This window comes from Chanodichthys erythropterus, chromosome 10, assembly GCF_024489055.1.
Source record: "Chanodichthys erythropterus isolate Z2021 chromosome 10, ASM2448905v1, whole genome shotgun sequence".
NCBI lineage: Eukaryota > Metazoa > Chordata > Actinopteri > Cypriniformes > Xenocyprididae > Chanodichthys > Chanodichthys erythropterus.
Genome location: NC_090230.1, coordinates 51,440,748 through 51,464,943, shown reverse-complemented (window position 1 = coordinate 51,464,943; position 24,196 = coordinate 51,440,748). Strand labels below are relative to the sequence as shown.

The 24,196-nt window shown below is 38.5% G+C and overlaps 1 protein-coding gene across 3 annotated transcripts in view; it reads right to left on the bottom strand.

Moving 5' to 3' along the window:
• LOC137028822 (leucine-rich repeat transmembrane neuronal protein 4) overlaps positions 1 to 24,196 on the bottom strand; it is a 117,860-nt gene that overhangs the window by 19,804 nt on the left and 73,860 nt on the right. The window contains exon 3 of one of the 3 annotated variants that reach the window (XR_010896205.1): positions 17,058 to 17,136. The exons of the other annotated variants lie outside the window; for them this stretch is intronic. The gene's annotated coding sequence lies outside the window, so the exon portion shown is untranslated. The remainder of the gene's footprint in view (positions 1 to 17,057; positions 17,137 to 24,196) is intronic. 3 annotated transcript variants of the gene reach the window in all.

Genomic DNA, 24,196 nt, shown 5'->3' with positions numbered 1-24,196 from the left:
AGTGTTTACGAATATATTAGATAGTGATCTAACATAGCATCTGCATAGTAGCACATCAATGTATTTACATACTTTGTGATGATTAAATTGCAAGGTCATTAAAATAATCATATACACGTACGTTATATTATTTATTTTTACTTAAAGGCACACTATGTAATTTTCCGCCGCTAGAGGTCGCTTATTGAAAACAAAGGCGTAAATTTTTATTATGCCACAGTCGTCGCTTCCGCTTCTTCCAGGCAAGCGTATGTGGATTAGAGGTCTACAAAGAAGACCCGAGACCCGAGGACCCGGTACCCGACCCGGGACCCGTACGGGTTCGGGACTATATTTTAAATGGTCAGCCGGGTCCGGGTCGGGTCCTAATCTATTACTTCGGTTCCCGGGTCTGATTAACATTGTGTGTATACCCGAGCTGATTTGATGCGGAGATCACCCGGCCGTGTTGGGAGTCAGTCAGCGCTGTGCGTGTTTTGTAACTTGCAAAGTATGAGCCGGGAAATAAGGTGAAAAAACACGAGTGACCCCAGCCATCAGAAGCAGAGCGGGCGGAGTTAATGCAAGCGAACGGTGATCATCGAGTTTTACTATTCCTATCGTGTGCAACAGTAATGCAAACAAACTTCAAATCTCAAGAACTGCTTGTAGCCTTGCACATTCGCAAAAAAATAACATTTAAATAACATAGCCTATTTCAAATCATTAACAAAATATGAACTATTACACGAATGTCGAATCTGTGACGCTTAAAGCTTATTTTTCAGGTTGCTCCAGCTAACGCGCATGTCTCATGCGAGCGCATTTTCTTTCTCCTGTTTTTATAATAACATTATGCCGTCTTGTTATATCTAAAGTTTTGGTCAGACTCGGCTCAGAAAGCACAGAAATAACCGCAAATAAGTAATGCCAACGTCAGCGGCCATATCACTGAACAAGCAATCGTTATTATAGTTCAAAAGGGCAAACAGTCAAAGTTATTTTATTATGCTAGTTGAATCGAGTCTCGAGATACAACGAAATAATGCAAAACTGCAAAGTCGCATTTGTCATCGTGACAGCAAGTGGACTTTTGAAGCTGGAATAATGAGTGGATTAAGCATTTCAATCGGCAAGAGAGGAATAACGGATGAACTTTCTTGGCAAGTGCATCACAGCCAGGTACAAGGGAGAAAGCTATAGCATACTAATAAGACAACACGTTTTATTTTCGCAACTTGTTTGTTGACTTATTAAAAGCAATTTGCTGTGGAATAGACCTATGTGCCGATCGGGTCCAGACGGGTCCGGTCGGGTTCGGGTCCAGCTTAGACGGGTCCGGGTAGTACATTTATGGCATTTCTCGGTTCTGCACGGGTTCGGGTCCAACTTTCAGAATAATAGTCGGGCCGGGTCGGTTTCGTGTAGCACATTTACGGGTCTCTTCGGGTTCGGGTATGAATTTTTGGACCCGTGAAGACCTCTAATGTGGATTAAAGCAGCGCTGTTTTATCATATTAGATACATTTGTGTGTCGAAAGTTGTTATAGTGCTACTATGCATTCGTTTGGCGGCGGCTTAATGCACACTGCAGTAGGCTAGATCGATATTGGGCATGGCAAAAAATGGTACTCACTGTAAATCAAGAAAACAGGGTTTAAACAATAAGACTTACTTTGGTGAGCTATATAACATGATTAGTTTTGTCAGTGAATGTATCCATCCAAACAGTTGCTCACCTGTCTAATAAATCACATGATATATTAAAGCGTCTTTGGTGTTTCCATGGTTTCTAGAAAATAAAACCAGAAACCGAGGGTAACGCGAGTATGATTTCATTGATAGGCAACACATGGACATGGTCTGTGTCCTGGTTAAAATTGTTTATTTCTCTGGATTTAAACATTCTTGGAAACATTTGAGATAATGTAAGTACACAAGTCAACAAAATATATAACACTGTTCTAGTGTTTTTTGGATATTTTAATCCAAAAATCTTACATATTGTGCCTTTAATTCAGTTGAAACAAACATGAAACAAACAGCTCAACTTTATCTCACCTTCAGACCAATGATTGAACATACAACTTCTAACATATAAAAATGATCAATCAAATGGTCTTAATTGTATCCATTCTGATGAAAATAGCCTAAATTCCTTCATTACTGTCTAAATACTGTCTGTGCATTGGCTGCATAAAACAATACATTATGGATTAGAAGCTTTCTGAGATAAATAGCTTTGGACAGACATATAACTGCATTATTAAAGCTCCAGTGGGAAAGATGTGACACTTCCAGAACTGCAGCAACAAATCCAGAGAGGTGCATTAAGAATGCATGTGTGAGTATTAAGTATGTAGAAGTGCTTTAAGAATGTATTATGTATGTTTATGCTTCAAATCGATCTGAGTTTCACCGGTGCATCCACGAGAGGGTGTGTTTATCTCACTTGCATCCCACTGTATTTACTCCAATGACACTTGTCCCTCTGCACTTTTTTTAAAAGGTCATTGAAACAATGTAGTGAGATGTTCACAAAAGCGCTGGCTTATGGATGTCTATTTGCGACCGCAGTTCTGCAGATAGTCAACAAATAAAATCTCTGAGTCAGCAATGTGCTACAAAGTAGAAAATCTTGTCAAATCTAAATGTAAAACTTGTTTCTCACCTCAGGGACCCTCAGATTGTATTTTTCTATTGTACAACTGGTGATTTACATTCTGCTAACAATGTCAGATGAAATTCGACTTCAATGGAAGATGTTGGCATGGAATTAAGAGACAAAGACACATTTTAAATGTATTAAAATAAATTTAAGTGATGTATGGTAAAAAAATAATTATAGCACTTTACAAATTTTAAACATTAGTTAATTTTTAACAACAACAACAAAAAAAAGATAAATACTTCTATAGAATTTATTAATTGTAGTTAATTATAACATTTACTAATAAATACATTTTTAAAAATCAAAAGTTATTTTGATTGGTTGACGTTAGTTAATGCAATTAACACACACAACAAACAACTGCAATTTTATGAACTAACATTAAAAATGACTAAATTCTGTAAAATATATATTGCTCATTGTCATTGTTAACAAATGAGACCTTATTGTAAAATTTTACTCGCACTGTAAAAAGGAATTGTTGGTTTAACTTTAAAAAGTAAGTTACCTGGTTGCCTTAAAATTTTGAGTTCATTGAAATTAAAAATTTGAGTTAATACAATGAAGGCAATTGGTTTAATCATCAGAAACTCAAAATATTATGTTATCTGAACCACATTAATTATTTAAGTTGATTTGACAAAAGAAAAAATGTTGTGATAACAAATCATGAAAATATTTTTTTTTACAGTGCATAAACCATACCATTCTATAACGCGACACAATGACCACAAATATGCAAGCTAAATAATTCTATATTTTTCTCAGTTTTTGCACATTGGCAGACATGGAAAGTTAATTTCAGTGTATGCATCGCCCTCCCAAGAACAAAAGTCAAACTCTTTGTTAAGCAAGGAAAGTAATACCCGTACAATGCCTTTGACTTAGACCACATCTTGGGAGAAAATGACTCTCTTTCAGCGGTTCCCGCTGCTGATGTTCCGTTCCTCCGTGGTTATCTGAAAAGTGACGTGCAAGCACAGCAGGGGTGCAGCTCCGTTGGGAGATGAATGGAAGGTTGAGTAACCCCTAGAGCTGCAATTACTCCAAACACTAAGTGGTCTTTTTCCCTTTAACCTCTTTGTGACCTTTCATAAAGAGCGTGAACAGTCTTATGCACGCCTGCAAAACACCGAACATCAGCAGGCTCTAATCAAACTTTAATAACCACCATTGATAACCGCGTGCTTGACTGCTCCAAAGACGTCCAGCTGGGTTGTCCTCTGATGACTTTCTTCTAGCAAAACCATTGACCACAAAATGAGGCTTTATCCCAGTCTGAAGAAAGATTTTCCCCCAGAAAAACACTTTTGTTCCAAGACAGCTCTTCATCTGGCTGTGAGAAATAGTTCCTCACTTGAAATGTTGGAGAATGTGGTGCTGACTTTGATGGTGTGCTCTACAGTTTCAGAGCAGAACGCTGAACGATACTCCCACCGCTTCTTTCTCAGCCTCAGAGTTGCTCTTTGGCCCTCTCTGCTGAAAGTAAGAGTCTCTACAGAGGTGTTCTGATTTCAGAACAGCATGCCCTGGCTAGCCCTCCTGTCACATCAAATCTCTTCGTGATCTTGGTGGATGTGCGTGGAGAGAGATGGGTAAATATTGGGCCTAGGCTCAAATTAAACTGGCCAGATATACCATTGCAATACAGATGGCAGGTTTAGGTTGTGAGATTTACCCAGAGCTAAACATCAGATCAGTGTTATGGCTAATGGCACAGTTGCAGCAAGTTGAGGAAATGCTTCAGCCAAAATGTAAAGATTATGCACTTCATGATTCTCATACTTTTGACTAATTTGACTTTTTTTGTTAGCAAATGCAAGTTTATGGTCAGTCGGATTTTTCAATAATTTTGAAAGATGTCTCTTATGCTCACCAAGGCAGCATTTTTTTTTTTTTTTTGGATCAAAAATACGGTAAAAAAAAACTATAATATAAAAACATTAGACGTTCTGCTGTTCCTGTCTGTGGAAAAACACCATCTTTGCATAAGCTGCCGATCGGATCCCGATGTCAGAGAAAAATAGATTTTTTTATTTTTAAATTTCACTGTGGATTATTTGGTAATTCAGTCCCAATATACACAGGCTATGCAAACAGAGTCTTACAACATGGATTCGACAGCAACGTATACGTAACAGTGTTCATTCTAATGCCTGATCTGTGATCAGTGATATGATCAGTCAGATTTTCTGTCCCAAAATCGTTTAATACTGTTTATGCATCAGTAAATCAAGCCAGTGACTAAATGATAAACTTCACATTGTTTCTCTTAGTACCATGAAAAAATTAGATTTTTAAATTGTGATTAAATGACATACAGAAAGCGATCAAAGTACGCTACCTTTATATTGGCTGAAGCTGTCAATCACACAGCTTGAGTTTATCTGCCACTTGCTAAAACTGCCACTATAATGATGATGCTGTTACACCTCACAACAAAGCTATAGGCTAACGTTACTTTAGTTACGTCATTGTTAATTGTGGTGAAAGCATTTAGTACAGGAATCGAGTTACAATGATAACTACAAAAATAATAATAATAATAATAATAATAATATGTTTTATGTATATAGCGCCTTTCCAGAGCTCAAGGATGCTTTACAGTGAACAATTAACAGGGAAGAGATAATACAAGTAGACAATGATGAGAAACAATAATGGAAGTATACAGAAAAACAGAGTCAAGTACAAAATTACAAAACAGGACTTAAGAGACATAACATTCAGAGAAATAATAGTAATAATGCAGAGTAATCAATTAATCAAATCAGGGGTATAACATTCAGAAAATAGGTGAGTTTTGAGTAGTGATTTAAATTCAGAGATATTATTGACACAACAGAGTGAGCGTGGGAGAGAATTCCAGAGTTTGGGTGCAATAACACTGAATGATCTGCGATGCCGAGGGACAACGAGAAGGCCAGAGTCAGAGGAACGTAGTGAGCGAGTTGGAGTATAGGGGACGAGCATATTACAGAGATAAGGGGGAGCCAAACCATGCAAAGATTTAAAAGTGAGCAAGAGAAGAATTTTGAATTTAATACGGTAGGCAACTGGAAGCCAGTGGAGATCATACAAAATTGGGGTGATGTGAGCAGAACGCTTGGTATGGGTGAGTATTCTAGCAGCAGAGTTTTGAATGTATTGTAATCTGGAAATGGAGCTAGCAGGTGGATGACAGTTTCGGCGTCTTTGGTACTGATGAAGGGACGGAGTTGGGCAATGCGACGTAGGTGAAAGAATGCAGATTTGGTTATAAAGGAAATATGAGACTGAAAGGAAAGGGTGGAGTCAATGATTAAACCTAAATTTTTAACAGTATTGGATGTTTTGATATGAGAACCATCTATTTCACAGGTGAGATTTGTAGAAATATGGCTAGTAAGTGAGGGGGTTCCAATTAAAATAATCTGTTTTGTCCATGTTGAGTTTTAGAAAATTTGAATTAAGCCAATTTTTTATTTCTTTAACACAAGCAGAGATTTGAGATCACTGCATTCACGTGATCATCTGGTCAATGCTCATCACTGCAACTTTTCATGTGATGGGAAAATATATAATCAACACTTTTCAGGATTTGTTCATTTCAACAGCTATAATCGTAAAAATGTAGTAAAAGTATCCGAGAGATTTTTACATGTAATATGTATTTCAAATGCAAAGATTTCAGCCAATCACAACAGCGGGCGTTTACACTGAAGTCTCACAGCAGACACACCCCTTCAAACAGAGCGTTCAACCAGAGGGCTTAAATCAGGATAGAAAAATGCCTTTTATTTCTAAATTATGACATTTTATGATGTAAAAATCATACTAACAGTATAAGTGCATCTCAGGAAACATTATAAATAAAAATTAAAAAAAAAAAAATCCACTTCATGACCCCTTTAATATTTTTGTAGAAATCGTGATGCATTTTTTTTTTTTTTCAGGATTCTTTGATGAATACAAATTTCAAAAGAGCAGAATCTATTTGAAATATACTTTTACAATGTTGCAAAAAAATATTTACTATCCCTTTTGCCCAGTTTATTGAAACCTTGCTAAATAAAAGCATTAATTTATAAAAAAAAAAAAAGAAAAAAAAAAAAGAGAACTGACCCCAAACAGTAGTGTATGCAAACATACAGAATGACGGCATCGTTAGTGATCATCTCGCATGATCATAAACATAAACTAAATACATTTACTTACACATATTTGTGTATTCGTGAAACGGGGGATCAGTTCGAATATTTTTAAATTACATGTGAAATGGTTAAATGTCCATTAAATATTTTAGAATGGTGTAAAAAAAGAGCCTGACGTGGAAATTAGAATTTTTCTATGATATTTCTAGATTTTTCATGAACGTGTCAATCCTATATTTATGTGCTATTTCATCATTTTCCCCTTCTCCTGCATCCATTTCTCATTCTTTCTTAGTTTCCTTCCCCCAATTTCTCTCTCCATTACGCCCACAAACAGCAGCTGAAAAGGTCTGGCACTTGTTCAGAATCCCAATGATCACCCTTCCCAAAAATGTCAATGGATGGAAATCAGGCAACGTCACCAGACTGAGGATTGAAGCGTGGCATTATGGGCGACAGAGAAGCTCCGGCTGTGTGCGGAGAGGGGGCGAGTGTTCTTCTCGCCACTCCTGCCCAGTCGGAGGCCTGGTGAAGGGTATAAATCAGCAGTTAAAAGTGAGGTGCCTCCGGCTGATTGGTGTATAATTGAGTGTCTTTTCCGGACATTTCTCAAGGCTCTGGCTCTGATCATTTTAATTTTGCAGTGTAATTCAGGGTTCTGGCCTAATCAGAAGAATCTGTGCCCTGTGAGATTTGAACACCACAGCCAGTGTGGCTGAATGGTGTTTAATATAAGAGAGTTGGTTTCTAAAGTCAAAAAGGGAAATTAAATTATGCTGCAGAGATTTAAATTTATATCTGGAGTGCTCGCCTAATAATATGAACCCACGACTTTGGGTTTTCATTAGAAAAGTTACAGGTCTAAAAAAAGAGTGATAGAGTTATTATGCACTTTTAAAGGTCCAGTTTATTTTGTGATTTTATGCCTTATGTCCTTACCAGATGCAATGGGATGACACGCAATGATAGGATCAATGATAAAGGCCTTCTGAAGTGAAGCGATGTGTTTTTGTAAGAAAAATATCCATATTTAAAACTTTATTAACTATAATAACTAGCTTTCCGACAGACGGCAGAAGAGCAACCTCTGACCTGACACAATGACAAACATAGAAACGCAGAGGATAGAGCAAAACAAAATATAAGTCATGAATTAGAAGTCTAAAACGAGACATTTTAAAGAGAAATGTTGGAGGAATTTGATATAAGAGAAGAGGAGCTTGAGTTTGTTGCTCAGGCCTAATTGTTTGAACCGCGAGAGTCATCTAAGCTTACGATACTCCTACATCCTGCGTCATACATCGGGGTTACTCTTGTGTCGACTTGCACAGTATGAGTACGGTCGTCCACCGGAAGCTAGTTATTTGAGATTTATGAAGTTTTAAATATGGATGTTTTTTTTACAAAAATGCATTATTTCGCTTCAAAAGGCCTTTATTAACCCACTGGAGCCGTATGGATTACTTTTATTATGGATGGATGCATTTTATTTTTGTTTCAAAATGTAACAGAAGTGTCATATACTGTACATCTAGGATGGCTTGAGGGTGAGTAAATCACAGGATAATTTTCATTTTTGGGTTAACTATCCCTTTAATGTGAAATAACAATGAACGATATTTCTACTGCATTTATTGATCATAGATAATGTTAATCTCAACATTTATTAATACATTTTTAAGATCAAATGTTATAGGCCTATCTGTTAACATTAGTTTTAACAGGGGTGTGTAGACTTTTTATATCCACTGTAGCTATGATTAATAAATGCTGTAGAAATATTGTTTACTTTTAGTACATGATTACCCATTTGTTTCTGCATTTTGGTAATGAGACTGTCTGGGAATTAGCTAAAAAAATTCAAATAAAAAAATAAATTTCATTTTTTTTTTTTTTTTTCTCCATTAAGAAAATTGATTTTAGATCAGGTAGCAAGATTTGCCTATCTACTTTTTCCTCTTCTTATATATATATATATATATATATATATATATATATATATATATATATATATATATATATATATATATATATATATACTTTCCTGAGAAGTTTACATATTATTAAATGGCCTTTGGCATTGATTGACTGTTAGCCTCTGGATCTGTCTTGATAGACAGTGGAAGACCACAACTAGTGTCATTTCCTTACTCTGATGGCAGCTGCACTGCTGATTGATTGGGTCAGGGTAAAATCCTTTGAAATATCTCTCTGCATCTCTTTGTTTCACCATCATACCATCCATCATTCTCAGGTGCCACCTCTCCTGCCCCCTTCCATCACCTCCATCCTTCCTGTTCCACTGTTTCCATAGTGATGTGTGCTTGTGCCCATAATGACTAAGTATCTCTCAAAGGGACTGGCAGAACCCCTCTAATTTCTCTCAGCCCTTTTCTTTTCTTTGTCACATTGATGCAAGCTCACCTTTTAAGAACAGTCCATAGAGAACACGACAGCATCAGAAAATGCAAAGTGTCTGTAGAAGGGTGTATAATGTCAGCATGTCTCTTATGTAGGTTAGCCACATCAAAACAAAGTGGTAAAAGCAAACCTTTTGAAGGAAAATAGATCTTTAAAACTGAAATGTTACTCACTCTTATTTCTTTAAAAACCTGGAACATCAAAGGAGACAAGTCCAATCTGCATGTTCTCCGTACAGTGAAAGTGAATGGTAACCACAACTGTCAAGGATGATTTGAATTGTGTGAATAATGATTTAAATTTTAATCTGTTTGTCATACAAAGCTATTGTATGAGTTTAGTAGACTTTTAATAAAGTGTACAGGTCATGTGGAAAAAATATTTATGATGTTTTTTTTTTGTTTGTTTTTTTTATGTTTGTTTGACAGTTCCTGGTCAACATTTACTTTTATTCCATAAGAAAGAGCAGCGTGAACATTCTTCAAAAAACAAACAAACAAACAAACAAACAACAACAACAAAAAAAAAACACAGGTTTGGATCATCACAAGAATGTTCATTTTTGTATGAACTATCCCTTTAAGAAACAAAAGGGAAACAGATTTCTTGAAGAAGAGATTTTTTGCCCAAGAAAACAGAGGGGAGGGCTAGTAGAGATGAAGGGGGTGGGGGGTGCATTGGATGCAGAAGAGCATTGAGCCGTGGCCTGTGTAGCAGCATGTAGGCACTCGTTACTGATGTGGCAGAAAATATGTGCCGACAGGAAACGAGGATGCCAGCTGTCCCTCGATTATGACATTACCGCGCAAGAATGGGCGACAGCAAAATCATATATGACTCACAGGCGATGAATAATAGAGGCAAGAACCATGAACTTCTGGCCCCGTATTAGGTGCCACATACAACCTCCCAGCCTCCCTATACAAGACCAACACTGCATATGAACAATGACACTAAACCACTATGAGAGGCTTGAGGGATTGCATCGACACTCAATAATTAATAGCAATTAAAATGAGTGTCTGTGCATGCAAAATCACATCTGGAACAGCTGAAAGCAATGCCTCTAGCAAAAAGCTTGTTTTTTCCTGCCAGTAACCATGCAAACATCCAAACAACAGCATCGGTGTGTGGGCAGCAAACATTATTATGCAGATTATTTTTTCAGCACAAGTGACCTTGCCTTTAGAATCTACTGGTGCAGAACTGTAGGGAAGTGAAGTCTAACACCACCCATGTTGACTTATTTAAATACTGCATTGACATAAATGCATACAAGGGATGTGCAGTTTGGTCATTTGGACTTCTCGTGTACCTAACTGCGAAAGTTTTCCAGGTTTCAGATGGACAACTTTAGTCGTTAACTTGCAGCATGAGCATTGCATTTTTAAGATGCAATGTCAAGTTAAAAATAGTTGAACTTTTTAAAATGCACTTCAAGACCTCTACATTATGTTCCTTAGCTGGACCTTGCAATCTCATTTTTAACGAGAATGCAGTGTTTGCACTGCCCCTTTTTTAACACTAGAACTACCAAGGCAGTCATTTTGACCGTTTTAAAGATTTGCAATGTAATAACTTTGTTGAAATAAAACCCATATAACTACAGTTCCATGACTTTTCTTAAATTAATGTAAATTTTATTTTAACATTGTTATTTTATTAAAATTTCAAAACACAAAAGAGTTCTGAGTATTTCTACCTTGAATGGCCATAGCGGTCAATTTGACCGCACATATTGCAGGCGTATCTCCTCAGCGCTTTTTCCCGCGGTTAAAGATGTGCGTAGCTGTTGCCTAGCAACCTTTCTCTGGCAGTTTTGTATGCTTTTGATAAGCTAAAACTTAGCTTTACCGTCAAAATGGCAACAAGAAAGAAAATGACTGTCACTGAGGTTTTATCCTTGCTTGAGAACATTGATGATGCAGAGTCTGATGGAGGAGCAGAGAGCGATGTCTCTTGGTCTCTTGACAGTTCGTCTGACACTGATTCTGAGGTTCTGAGTCCTAATATAACAGAACTATTTATTCATTCTAGATTTCATTAGAGGCTGCATAAAATTGTTTCCGATTCGTGTGGTCCAAACATTTCCGATAATGCTAAAGCATTGTAAACTCCAAAAGTCAAAATGTATTGAATAAAGACAGATGTAATCATTTCCAAAATTCACAATATGTTTTTATCTAACGAAATATTCTGCTTCATTTTATATTTGTTGACATTTTGACTTTCAAAAACAACATTTTAACTGCGGTGAAAAACTTTGATCTCCAGCTTGCCGGATGCAAATTGCAGAAAGCAAATTGCGGCATGCACTTTTGTGGGAGGTCTAGTAGCTCTTACACAATAATATCACGAACATATTATATTATGTATGCTTAAATTACCCCACATTTTTCATTAAACATGACCATAGAAGCTTTGAAGTAAATATAACATGAAAAAAATGACATTCACTGCTGTCTGGTATGAACAGTCAAAATGACCGCTATTGGCAGTTCTAGTAGTTATGGAATTCCGGTAGTGCTAGTGTTAACAGGGGTGGCCATGTGAGGCACGATCAATCAGTCAATCAATCAATCAATCAATCAATCAATCAATCAATCAATCAATCAATCAATCAATCAATCAATCAATCAATCAATCAATCGGAGTGAAAACAACAACGATTAACATTTTTATCATCATTACCATTAGTTTTAACTGCTATTGAATGGAGTCTTTTTTATAATGGCAAATCACATTTTTTTGGGTGGGTACAGACTCCTTCAATCGAACAGCATCCCAGTGTGAGAAAGAGATTATCATACAGTATGTGCACAGTTATCCTGCCACCTCCATTGGGGGATCAGCCCTTGTGTTTATACAATGAGCTCTGGACTCCTTTTTTAAATGCATTGTAATCCGCTTCCTGCAGCCAACGCAGTTGTGGTAATGTAGTTACAGATGGGAATTGTCATTATATGAGAGAGAACGGTCTATATCCTTAGAACTTGTCAACTTGGCAGTAACACTATTTTCTGCAACTCAAGTCCAAAAGTTACATTGAAAACACTAGCATGGGGCAAGAACTGTGGCCCAGCAAGCGACCACTGCAATGCAAGAATGTGCATGCTGGTAGTTTGGTCCCCTCAGGGATGTAATCTCTAGGGAATAATGTTCAGCATATGAGACAGGGGAGAGCCATCAAGACTTAGCCATGTGCCCCACGGCACTGGAGATCATGCATATTTCATGGAAATGGCAAAAACAGACAGTAAGGGCTGCTAGGTCTCTCTGTGGTGCTCTTGAATGACAGCAGTGTGCTTTGGGCCGAGGACTGGTGGGTCATGTTTGGTAAGCAATATTTGAAAATAGCATAACAGACTTCTTAAATGGCTTTCTAAAGGTATTTTGGAGAAACCTATGAATATCTGAACTCTTACATGAGGGAATAAAATATAGAAAAATGAAATGCATTTCTGGCATGGCAGTTGTCCATAATGCAATTCAAGATAACATACAAAATAAATAGCCTACCAAAACTGCTTTCAATGTGGTGTTAAATAGACTACTGTAATGATCACTTCATTTTCAGTCTCTTTCTCACCTCCCATTCAAACACACACACACACACACACACACACACACACACACACACACACACACACACACACACACACACACACACACACACACACACACACACACACACACACACACCATGGCATCAATAAATGCAAAAAAACTGGAGAGATTCACAATCCCTTTAAGATCGTCTCTTATGTTTTATCCATGCTGGAATAATTGCCACAGCTGGTTTTCCTAGTTATCCTTCTGCAGAGAGCTAATGACTTCATATCACATAAGTAAAGTAAAACATTGATGGCTCACGTGTGCACTGCATCCTTCATATCTTAAATTGCATGTGCGAGGACACTCCTGCAGAAACGTGACATCAGTTCTTTTCACCTGCTGAGAAACCACTAATTTGTAGATCATGTGTCCACCACTCTATAAAACTCTAGGCTGGAGCACATTACTAAAAGTTTGCTAGGGTGTTCTAGCTATTAGCTAGGTGGTTACTAGGATGTTACTCAATGGCTGCCCGACCCTCAACTCTCTACAGCATTCTGTTCCTGAGATATAATCTTTCATTTCAGCGAAAGACTATAGGATTTCTTCATCCGATTTTTCATTCACCAAGCAAAAACTGTAATGTGGACTGCCTAGAAATGTAATATCAAAATAAGCTGCACAATTTGAGGTATCATATGTGGGAAAAGTTATGTGCCAAACATTTTCTCTAGAAGAAGAAAAATAATGCGCCTTAAGTTTTCAAAAAAAAAAAAAAAAAAAAGGTTTCCCAAATACTCTTCCAATGTTCAGCCAAACAGGTAGTCGTGTCCTGAATTTAGGCCAATGGTTGAGGGTCACTCAAACAAGCACAGTAATGCTGAAAGCCCTACAGAGCCACAGTTTCCTTACTTATATTTGTCTCTGCACATTAAACTTGGGTAGGAGAAAGCATTTTAACATCAAAAACATTACATTTCTGCTATCGCATCATAGAGCTGGGTGGGGTTATGTGGACTTAGGCATCAACCAACTTTGAAGTTTTATGATTATACAAATGTGTGTACCCAAAGCACACTCCCTTTAAACTGTAAACAAAGTCTAAGTTGAGATGGCAATGCTCTGCAGTTTGTTTAAGGCCATCTGCTGAGAGCTTTGCTTTTGCTGTGTGCTAGATTTAAAGCTTTTCAAACAGGCTCAGAGATGATACTCATGCCACAGTAGTTTTAATCTCAGTTGTGGCACTGTCTCAATGCCCTATGCCTTGTGTGATTGGTAAGTGTTGGCCTCTATGAGAGCGTTGAATATAAGAGAGGTGCACTGGTTGTTTACCCAGCAAGGTAAGAAATTGTGCACTTTTTATTCCCGGCGTCTTCGAGAGCTTTGGCTATAGCTTCGGTAATGGGATCCTTCTGTATAGGTGAGGCAGCAATCAGAAAAAGCAAGAAGCTAGGATTGAGAGGGGGAAATAGAAGATGAGGCGGAGGCAGGAAAGAAATAAAAGAGATACGGAAATTCTCATTGACATTTGAATAGTCTGCAATGGCGTTTCAGAGTCTTGGTGCACAAGCTAAAAACCAGTGAATAAATATATCATGTCAAGAAGCCAGAGAGATACAGAGAGACATCGATAGATAGACCGAGAAGGGGGGTAGAAAGAAAATCACCACTAGTGGTGATTTTCAATCCCCCCTTGTCATCGCGAGTGGGTGTAAAGTTCAGCCTCCTCACAAATTGGATGGGGGAATTTGTTCTCCCTTGACATTCTCTATGGAGGTGTCACACAGAGGAGCTGGCCGCCTGCTCTTTGGAGGGAGATGACAGGGGCATTGTCAGGCCAGGAAACACAGGCCCCACTCCCCCTGCACTATCTGTTGTACATCACAATACAAGGGCAGCTTTTTGAATGCCGTAGCTTGCCTTGAAACTGCAGGGTGGAGAGGGAAACGTTGTAGGCACTCAAATGGACTCTCGTGAGACGCTGTTTTGGGATCGGCAGATAAAGAGGTTGTAGATCACGGCGTGTTTTGGGGAATAAGGTGAACGTTCATCTTAATTACCTCCCTGACATCTCACAGCTGTCCGTGATATTTGCAAGATACCTGAAAATGCGGATGATGAATCCCTGTGAGGGTCTGGAATGTCTGAAGACAGAGGGATCCTGTCTTGCTCTGTACCAATCTCTTCATCAACCACATCATCATTTCTCACACTCAGCTTGCGATGGTGGCCACATGGGAGTTGGTAGGAAACTACCCACCCCGCCCCCATCCGACACAATTTCGCATGCTTCGCAAAATAAACTCTTCTCTATCTGGGGAAATAGACATAGACACCTTCCAAATTAACTGCGACAAAAAGAGCTAGGCACGATCCCCTGACGTTTCCGGCTTATCACAAAATGTCTGGTCATTAGCAGATTTGCCAGTTAACACAAATGTGCATGCTTTCCCCAAAGGGACACATCAAGGTTCGACGTTTGCATGCTGCTGCTTTTCTGAGGCAAAGCCAACTGAAACTGACTTGATTACTGCATGCTGCTGAAACCAACAAGGTCAATAGTATCTGGTAAAAGCTCTTTGTTAGAATTCACATTGATCTGAATTGTAGTTGTTCAACTGGTGCAGGACCCCATGGAGGTATGCCATTTAAAATCTTATTGGACCACAGTACTTTTTGAATAACTCCTACAGTTGCTGTGGTGGTGTAGTTACCATTTAGCATCTACCATTTAAATTTATGCATTTGGCAAACATTTTTATCCAAAGCAACCAAGGGTGCCCAATACTGATCCTGTAGGGCCACTTTCCTGCAGAGTTCAGCTCCAACACACCTGCCTGGACATTTCTAGTTATCCCGAAGACCTTGTGGCTATTTCAGGTTTGTTTAATTTGGGCTAGAGTTAAACTGCAGTGGAAAGTGGCCCTCCAGGAGCAGGACTGGACACCCCCGAGGTGTGCAGGACATTTTATCAGTTCATGCATTCCCTGGAAATCAAACCCATGATCTTGGCATTGCTGGCACCATGCTCTAATGTTTGAGTTACAGGGAGGCTAACAACAGGGGTTAGCTGGGCTATACTAACCATCCAAACATTAAACGTCTTGGCAGAACCAGAGTGCAGAATCTGTAGCTGTACATGGTCCTGAAACCACTGCAGTTCAGTAATTGAGTTGTACTGAACCGAACACAACAGGTAACTGTCCAGGGTCCTGAAAAGAAGTGCACTACACATCTGTCCACTATTCTATTCCTGGCTCATATGAGAATCAGTGTCAGTAGGTTGGCACAACAAAACAGAGAACAAAGAGAACACGGGCGGCAGACGCACCATGTCGAGACGTCATGCGACCGGATTATAGGCAGAGTGACACTGCAGAAGCCCTAATCCGTATCTGGGAGATTAGGAAAACATGACACTGTGCTCATCAAATCCTTTTAATCATCCAAATGTTCTGGTCTCCTCCACATTTACAAAAATGTGGCCAAATGGAAGGAGAAATGAATCTGTCTGGAAGTTACTGTCTGGCATCATTGCCCCACATTGCCTAAACCCCTCACTACAAATGATGCCTGAAAGTTAAATAGCATAAGGGCATGCAATGCAGTTGTCTGCATTAGACTAAGAAGATATCTTCTTTTCGCATAATTGATAGGTTTGAGGCAATTTACATGCAACCTGCCCTTTAAATAGTATCAAACAATATTAGTGTCTAACTCTGAAGTCTGACAAAAGAAGTATGCATTGTCTCCTTCAGGCCCCAAAAGTGGTACAAATAAGAAAGAACTGTATGTGCACTAAGTCCTAAGGGGTTTGTAGAGAAGGTTTTGGATGAGGATTTAATGGAGCGATAGTAGAGGAAGTCATGTAAAATTAAGCACTAGCACAAGACGAACGAGTCATTGTGACCCCTTAACCTAATGTTCTGACTGATTTCAGTTTTCTTATAAGTTCTATCTAATTCTTTCTATGTATGCCTCACGTCTTTAGGAACGGCAGCTACATACACAAAATAGCAGAATATGGTTGTCAGTCATGTTTTAAAGTGCTAAATATGGCTATGTTTCAGTCATAAACAAGAGTGATGACTGCACTCTAAAATTGAAGACTCCTTTACTTTTTTTTCCTGAGATGGAGAGATGAGCTGTGTCACTCAAAGGTTTTAGATCCAGTCACTGTTTTCCATATGGAACTGCTCCCATGATGTTGTGGTTTGTGTGTGACCAAAACGCTGCAATGTAGTCTTATAAATTAGTAAAAAATGCTGTCAATTAAGAGTTGACAGATGATCTTGTACCTCAGTTAGGCTTGTCTCAGTGGTTTTCAATCTAGGGTCTGCCTCCATCCCCCCTCTCTCACAGGGCCAGAAGAGGGTGCTAATGGGTCCAAGGCAAAATGCACAGAAAAATAAATAAATAATAAAATAAGTAACAATTTACAGAATTTGACATTATTATGGTTTCATTCTATTTTCTAAAAACTGAATTAACAGTCATATTAGATTTAAGTTTCTCTTTCGGTTTATACATCTAAACATTCACTTTAAAGTTGGACAGAAAAAAAAAATAATAAAGTGCCAAATTAATGTAAAATGTAAAGTAAAATTTTCCAGATTTGACATATTACCTTTTTAAAAGCATAAATACCCCTTTACCTACTTACCAAAATCTTTAAAAAACAAAATGTTTTACCTGTTTTTAATAATAATAATAAAAACTGCTAAAGCTTCTGACCCCTTATTTTGACTCCAACAAACATACCAAGAGTGAAAAACCCATAACATAACATTGAGGTATGAAGCAATAGCGGCTATGAAAAAAATAAAAATAAAATAATTCATATATACATGTGTTTGCTTGCACACATTTCTTGCAACAATGCCCTAAGGCAAAATACACATGCTGCACCTGTACCGCTGTCATCTGGAATTGTTTGATGGGACTCGAATTAAGTCATTACTACAGGCGTACTTCTTTCTCCCTGATGTCACGTACAGCAACCACAGAGAATTACGCTCTCAGCCAATTCTACGTGCATGGGCTCATTCTCATGCAAACATAAACACATGCACACTCCAGAGTCCTCACGGGACTTTCCCAGAGTCTTACAAACACATTTCCCATATCTGCAGAGATTGGAATGTGCAAAACCATGTTCAAATTGACTAGGCTTTCCGGAATGACTAGTTGACTAATCAGTCTTTAATAAATGCTGTACGGTTAATCTGGTTTCGCCAAATTAACAAGTTTCTAATGGACTGTTTACATAAAATTTGTGTGTGTGTGTGTGTATATATATATATATATATATATATATATATATATATATATATATATATATATATATATATATATATATATATATATATATATATATATATAGAAAAGGGCGCCAGTGCCAGACCTGCCAATTCTGGTGTTCAATGGCAAATGCCAGTCAAGCTCCACGGTGCCGGGCAGTGAGCACAGGGCCCACTAGAGGATGTCGGGCCCTCAGGCCACCCTCATGAAGTCTGTTTCTGATTGTTTGGTCAGAGACATTCACACCAGTGGCTTGTTGGAGGTCATTTTGTAGGGCTCTGGCAGTGCTCATCCTGTTCCTCCTTGCACAAAGGAGCAGATACCGGTCCTGCTGATGGGTTAAGGACCTTCTACAGCCCTGTCCAACTCTCCTAGAGCAACTGCTTGTCTCCTGGCATCTCCACATGCTCTAGACACAGCAAATCTTCTGGCAATGGCATGTATTGATGTGCCATCCTGGAGGAGTTGGACTGCCTATGCAACCTCTGTAGGGTCCAGGTATCGGCTCATGCTACCAGTAATGACACTGACCCTAGCCAAATGCAAAACTAGTGAAAAACAGTCATCTCATTGTTGCCCATCTAGTGCACCTGTTGTTGATTTCATTAACACCAAAGCAGCTGAAACTGATTAACAGTGTGTGTGTATATATATATATATATATATATATATATATATACACATTTATACATTACCCCACCGCCCTAAACAAACAAACAAACAAAACAAAAAAAAAAAAACAATCAAAAAATGTTCCATGGTACTAGAACAGTATTTTGGGCCTGTATTTTGGGTTAATACTATTGAAAGTACTTTGGTAAGTATCACAGTATTACCATCTGAGACAACTGATGTGCCACAGTATGCCATAACAATACTTTTTTTGCTTTTTGTTTGTTTTGTTATTCTTTTATTAAGCTCATTAAAGCAACATTAGCTAAAATAAAAAGAAAAGAAACAAGATGAACTGCTTCACCTCACTAATCAATTGCTCTGTTGAACTTTGATGACTTAACAATCGTGATTTATCCCTAGTAGATGAGCTTTTTGGTAACAATCCACCCTTCCCATATCCAGCAGGCAATTAGCCATCTGAACTTTCTCACACATCCAACAAAGCATCATTCAGTTCCACTCACCATGAAAACATTCTCGCGAGAGTGCCTTTTCCTCTGAATGTATTCAGAAATCAGGGAACATGTCCATACGCATGGCCGCTGTGATAAAGTGCCCAATTCCACTATCGCAGAGTCTACGGCAGAAAGCCGTGCCTCCTGTGTGTTGTAATTGTGATTCTTGTTTCAGAGTGTGAGCCTTCAGGCTGCTCTTTTGGTTTATTCATGAGTTGGGTTTGAGGATGGGAGTGGTGGAAAAGAATCTTTAATTTTACTATCAGCCCAGGCCTGGCAGATCTATGTGAAGAAGCCTCTAATTAAAGTCAAAAGGAACACTGACCATTTTCTAATGGAATAATTCAGATGAGCCATGTTTGTCCATGCCAGTCTCTCATCCTCCATTCTCATTTATTAGAATGCATTATACTTGTGTGATTTCTGGCAGCTTGTATTTGCTTCAAGATCACAAGCAAGTGTTGCCCTCAAAGAGAATTGCACTCTCTCTCTCTCTCCCTCTCAAGTGTGTTTGCCAGTTGGTGCTGGAAGCAACCAGATGAGGAAAGCGAGGAACTATGTGCTCTGGTTAACCCTTTAAAGCTTGACATTTAAAATGATTTTTGAAATGGAACAGTTTATTGAACCTTTAGATAAAATCTAAAAAAAAAATAAAAATAATAAAGACAGCTTCATATAGTAAGAAAATATGGAGCTCATACACAAGGGGGAAAATACTCAGTTTTATTCAGAGGACCCAACTGTGCAAATAACTGTGAGTTGTTGATATTTATATGCTTTATGATCAAAACTCTGTAGATTTTCAGCAAAGTGTTGATCAAGGTCATACAGTAATTTAGAAGCCCTAGAAATTTGTGTATTAAAATCAACAGAAGGATTTATAGGTTTAAGAAGAGGCAGGAAGTGAGCACAGTTGGTTTTTCACAGCGTTGCTGGAGAGGGGCTGAAGTAACCACAGGTAACAGGTATGGAGATCACACACACCAGGCATGAAGGTATCAATAGCTTCACAGAATCCAGATGTGAAAGAGGGGATGTCAGAAGAGGACACGACAAGAACATTCTGTAAAAATGACACATTAAGAGACTGTTCTGCATTTAGTGGTCTTATGGATGGAGACATTTTTTGTGTGGTTAGAAACGTCTTTAACCAGATCTCAAAAGCCCAGTAATGTAATTTGTGATTGCGGTGAATAAAGTCACTACCAACCATCAACCCAAAATCCTGCAAATCTGATTAGGACCACCTGAGGGCACATTATATTGAGAGACTGTCTGTATTAAATCTTATTTTGAAAATAAATAAAAAGACAACATAAATAAGCATGAAGCAATTAAAATGCCAGTAAACTTTAGATAAGTATTTATCCGTATTAAAAATACTTGGATCAGCCAACAAATTTACTTTTCCTCCAATCCATTAGTACAGATACATGACGAATGGCTTTAACTACCATTTCAAAGCTTGTGGAAAAAACCTAAATGGGAACTCAGTCACAGCGAGACCTACATTCGCAGCACTTTGAGGAGGATGTCACGCCACGTGGTTCCTTTGCGGCTTGTGAGCGAGTTCCACTAAGCCTTGGAGAGGGATGCCTCTCTAGTTCCCACTCACTTCCCTCTTCGTCTAGCATAGATGTTCATCCAATGGTTTTTCTGAAGACACACTGTCAACATAACGACATGACAAGTAATTCATGAAGCCTGACAGAAACGTTATCAAATATGCATTAAATATCACGACTAGCAACATGTAGTCCCTCACAACATTTGTCGAAGTGAGCCGTGTTGAGTGAGTCATGCGTGGTTTGTTGCCGTTACGGGATGTTGGGGAAATGTATTATTCCAAAAAACAGGGAAAAAAAGTTTTCAAACTTACAAAAGTTTTCAAAGTTACAAAGTGTACATTTGCTCAAGCGATCAATCAAAATCTCTTGAGGTGTTTTCTGAAATTTTCAAATTTAGTGCTGCTACATCCTTATTTCCATTAACACCTAGCTATAGCCGTTAATGAGATTCTTTAACCTGTGCCTAATTAGGACAGCAGGAGCCGATGTGAGATTTAATCTCTCAGGATTTAGCTTTGATCATCCCTTAACCCCGAGCATGGCCCTGGGGGGTCTAGTTTTAGCCCACTGCTGCGGCCGTCCAGGGTTGTGAATCGCAGTGGGAAGGGTCTAAAGTCAGAAGGCCTGTGGTTGGGGATGAAAGCCAGGATTGAGAATACAAAGGCAAAACGAAGGACTTTGCTACTAGGAAAGGTAAGTCTATTTACAGCAACATTGTCTGGTTGGGAGAGAACAAGGGAGTAGGGGGAAAAAAAAGACAGCTTCAGGAAACATTTTCCCTGATTGAGGAAAAAAAAAACAAGGTGAAACAAACAAACCAAGCACAGGAAATGCAGTGAGAAGAGCTTCAAAGCCTGCAGGTTGATTTAGCAATTAACTTCATTAGCATATGGTTGACTTAAGTACATGGTTTTAAAACACAAAGGCGTCTTGTCAAAAAACAACACAGGATTATGCTCAGAAAGAAATCATACATGACAGTGATACTGTACACTAGAGACACAATGTTCATTATACTAAATACTCCCACATACAGTACTGTATCTTTCCATGTATTTCTTAGAACGTAGCACCCGAGTTAGCTTTCGTACCCAAGGGTGTGAAAACATATAGGCTGTCTCTAATGCTTTCCTTTTGCATTTTTCTGTTTCTACGCTTGTGCTAAAAACTGAGGTGCTTAGTCAAATCACTGAGGCTTGAAGAGCAGAGAGGGCTAAATTATTTACACTCAAATGAGGGCAACACTGACGACTTATAAGTTGTAAACAAAAGAGCCGGGACATATACTGCAGTTATTTACCCTGGCAAAACTTAAGCCAGTTAATGAAGTTCACTCAAAAAAGACAAGGTAAAGTACCAGCTAGCAAAGCAACAATAAACAAGCTCTTAATAAAGGGCAATATCAGCAAAATCTGTTGGTAAATCTAAGGTCATGAGTCCCTTACAAAAAATACTGTAGTGAAAATAACTGTAATTATGGTATTCTGGTGGAAAAGTAGCAGATTCATAAGACAAAATCTGTCCAAAATGGCAGATAAAACAATTACAAACTATTTTACTTCATCGGCCAATGCCAAAAAGTTGTGGAAATAAATATGTGTTATTTTACCAATAATTGTGTGTTTTTTATTGTTTTTTATGTTTATTTGTGTATAATCGTGTTAGTATAGCAAAATGCTAACGCTAAACTACACTGCAATCAAATGAGAATCGAGTCTCCTGTTTGTTTCATGTTTGAGGAGCATTATTTCTACAGTTGCAGCCAATGTAGGGTGCTGCAAATGTGTCACTTATGAGGTTTAATGACAGGTAGGATGCTGCATTAATATTAGAAAACAAGGCAGCTCACTAGGTTTTGAAACAGAGCCATTGTTCTCAAAATGTGTCCTTACCATAGTTAGTTTTATAGAAGAATATCTGATCTCCCATTGATCGATATAATTGCACTGCAAAAACTACAGTAAATTTTCAGATATAAACACAGTTTGCTGTGCCTAATGTTTTGTGTCATAAATCAATGCTAAACGGCTAGCTTCCTTTGATAATTCGAGCCCTTGGCGCGCGGTGCAGCAGGCTGTATTTGACAGCTGCACGATTTGACTCCAAAGTCTGTTTTCCTTGGGCTTCCTGAAAGAGATGTTACTCCCTGCGCTCAGTAGGGGGATGCTTTTATTTGGCACCAGACAAAGTATTATCCAAATGCACCTATCTACATCAGATAACCTAGCAGCTTCAGTCTGTCTCTGGATTTTTCCAGTTCAATTTCCGTGCAGGAAGTCCTCAGAGATGGCAAATTATACAGTCCATAGCAACACAGGTGCAAGCTGGCTGATATACTGAACAAAGCAGCAAGGCCACCCAGCATCATCTCAGGGGAGGGAGGGAGAAAGCAGATAAAATGACATTTATCCAGACATTTATTTTGCGGATTAAAAGATTAGATGGGCAATGCAACAATGTATATGAGACATATGATGACATATAGTAGCATTTTTTTTTTACGGAGACAGGTGCTCACCCACATATTCAAGGGCGCAAACGTACACACTAGCAAAAATGACAAACTGATAGACATGGCTTTCTCTCCGACATATGTCAATCTTCAAAGGCACGAAGCGACTGAAATGGGATGCAGCGTGGATCGCTCCATCAAAACAACATAACCTTGATGTCTGCAGTTCAATAGTTCCTGTTTGAGCTACACACCATTTACTCCATCTCAGGCTTCCTGTGGATAAATAGGTGAATGAGAAGTATGTAGAAGAAAAATAATAGCGTGGAAGACATGGGAGGAAAACAAGCAAAGAAAATTCAGGAAGAAAAAACTGACTAATCTTGACAAAACTGACAGATGGGATGATATACAGACAGAAGATCAATGGGTTTCTGACAGGACTCTACTGACAAGACAGCTGCAGTAATAATGCTAATGTGTTAATGATTGTTACATATGATGCAGTTATACGTAGATCTGTGAGCAGAAAATAAATAGATAAAACATACAATTGTGCCTCTGTGGTGCAGTAACATACTGACTAGGCACTGGGTTAGGGCTTTTCAAAAGCCATAATTCAAAAGACGTCCAAATATAAAGATTCACCCCGACAAACAGTTGACCATCCTGACCCTATTCTATGATAAAAAATAAATGCCAGTAAAGAATTATCCCCCTAACATTTGTGGCCCCTTCATTAGGTTCATCTTTCTAATACTAGGTCTGATGCGTCTAGTGCTTTGTGACAAGGTGTGTTATCCAGCTGGAAGCAGCCATGACAAGATAGGCAGAATGTGGCTATAAAGGGCTGCACATGGGCAGCAACAATACTCAGGTACACTGTGACATTTAAACAATGCTCAACTGGTGTTAAGGGCCTAATGCGTGCCAAGAAAATATTTCCCACATCATTACACCAACACTACAAGCCTGAGCAGTTGACA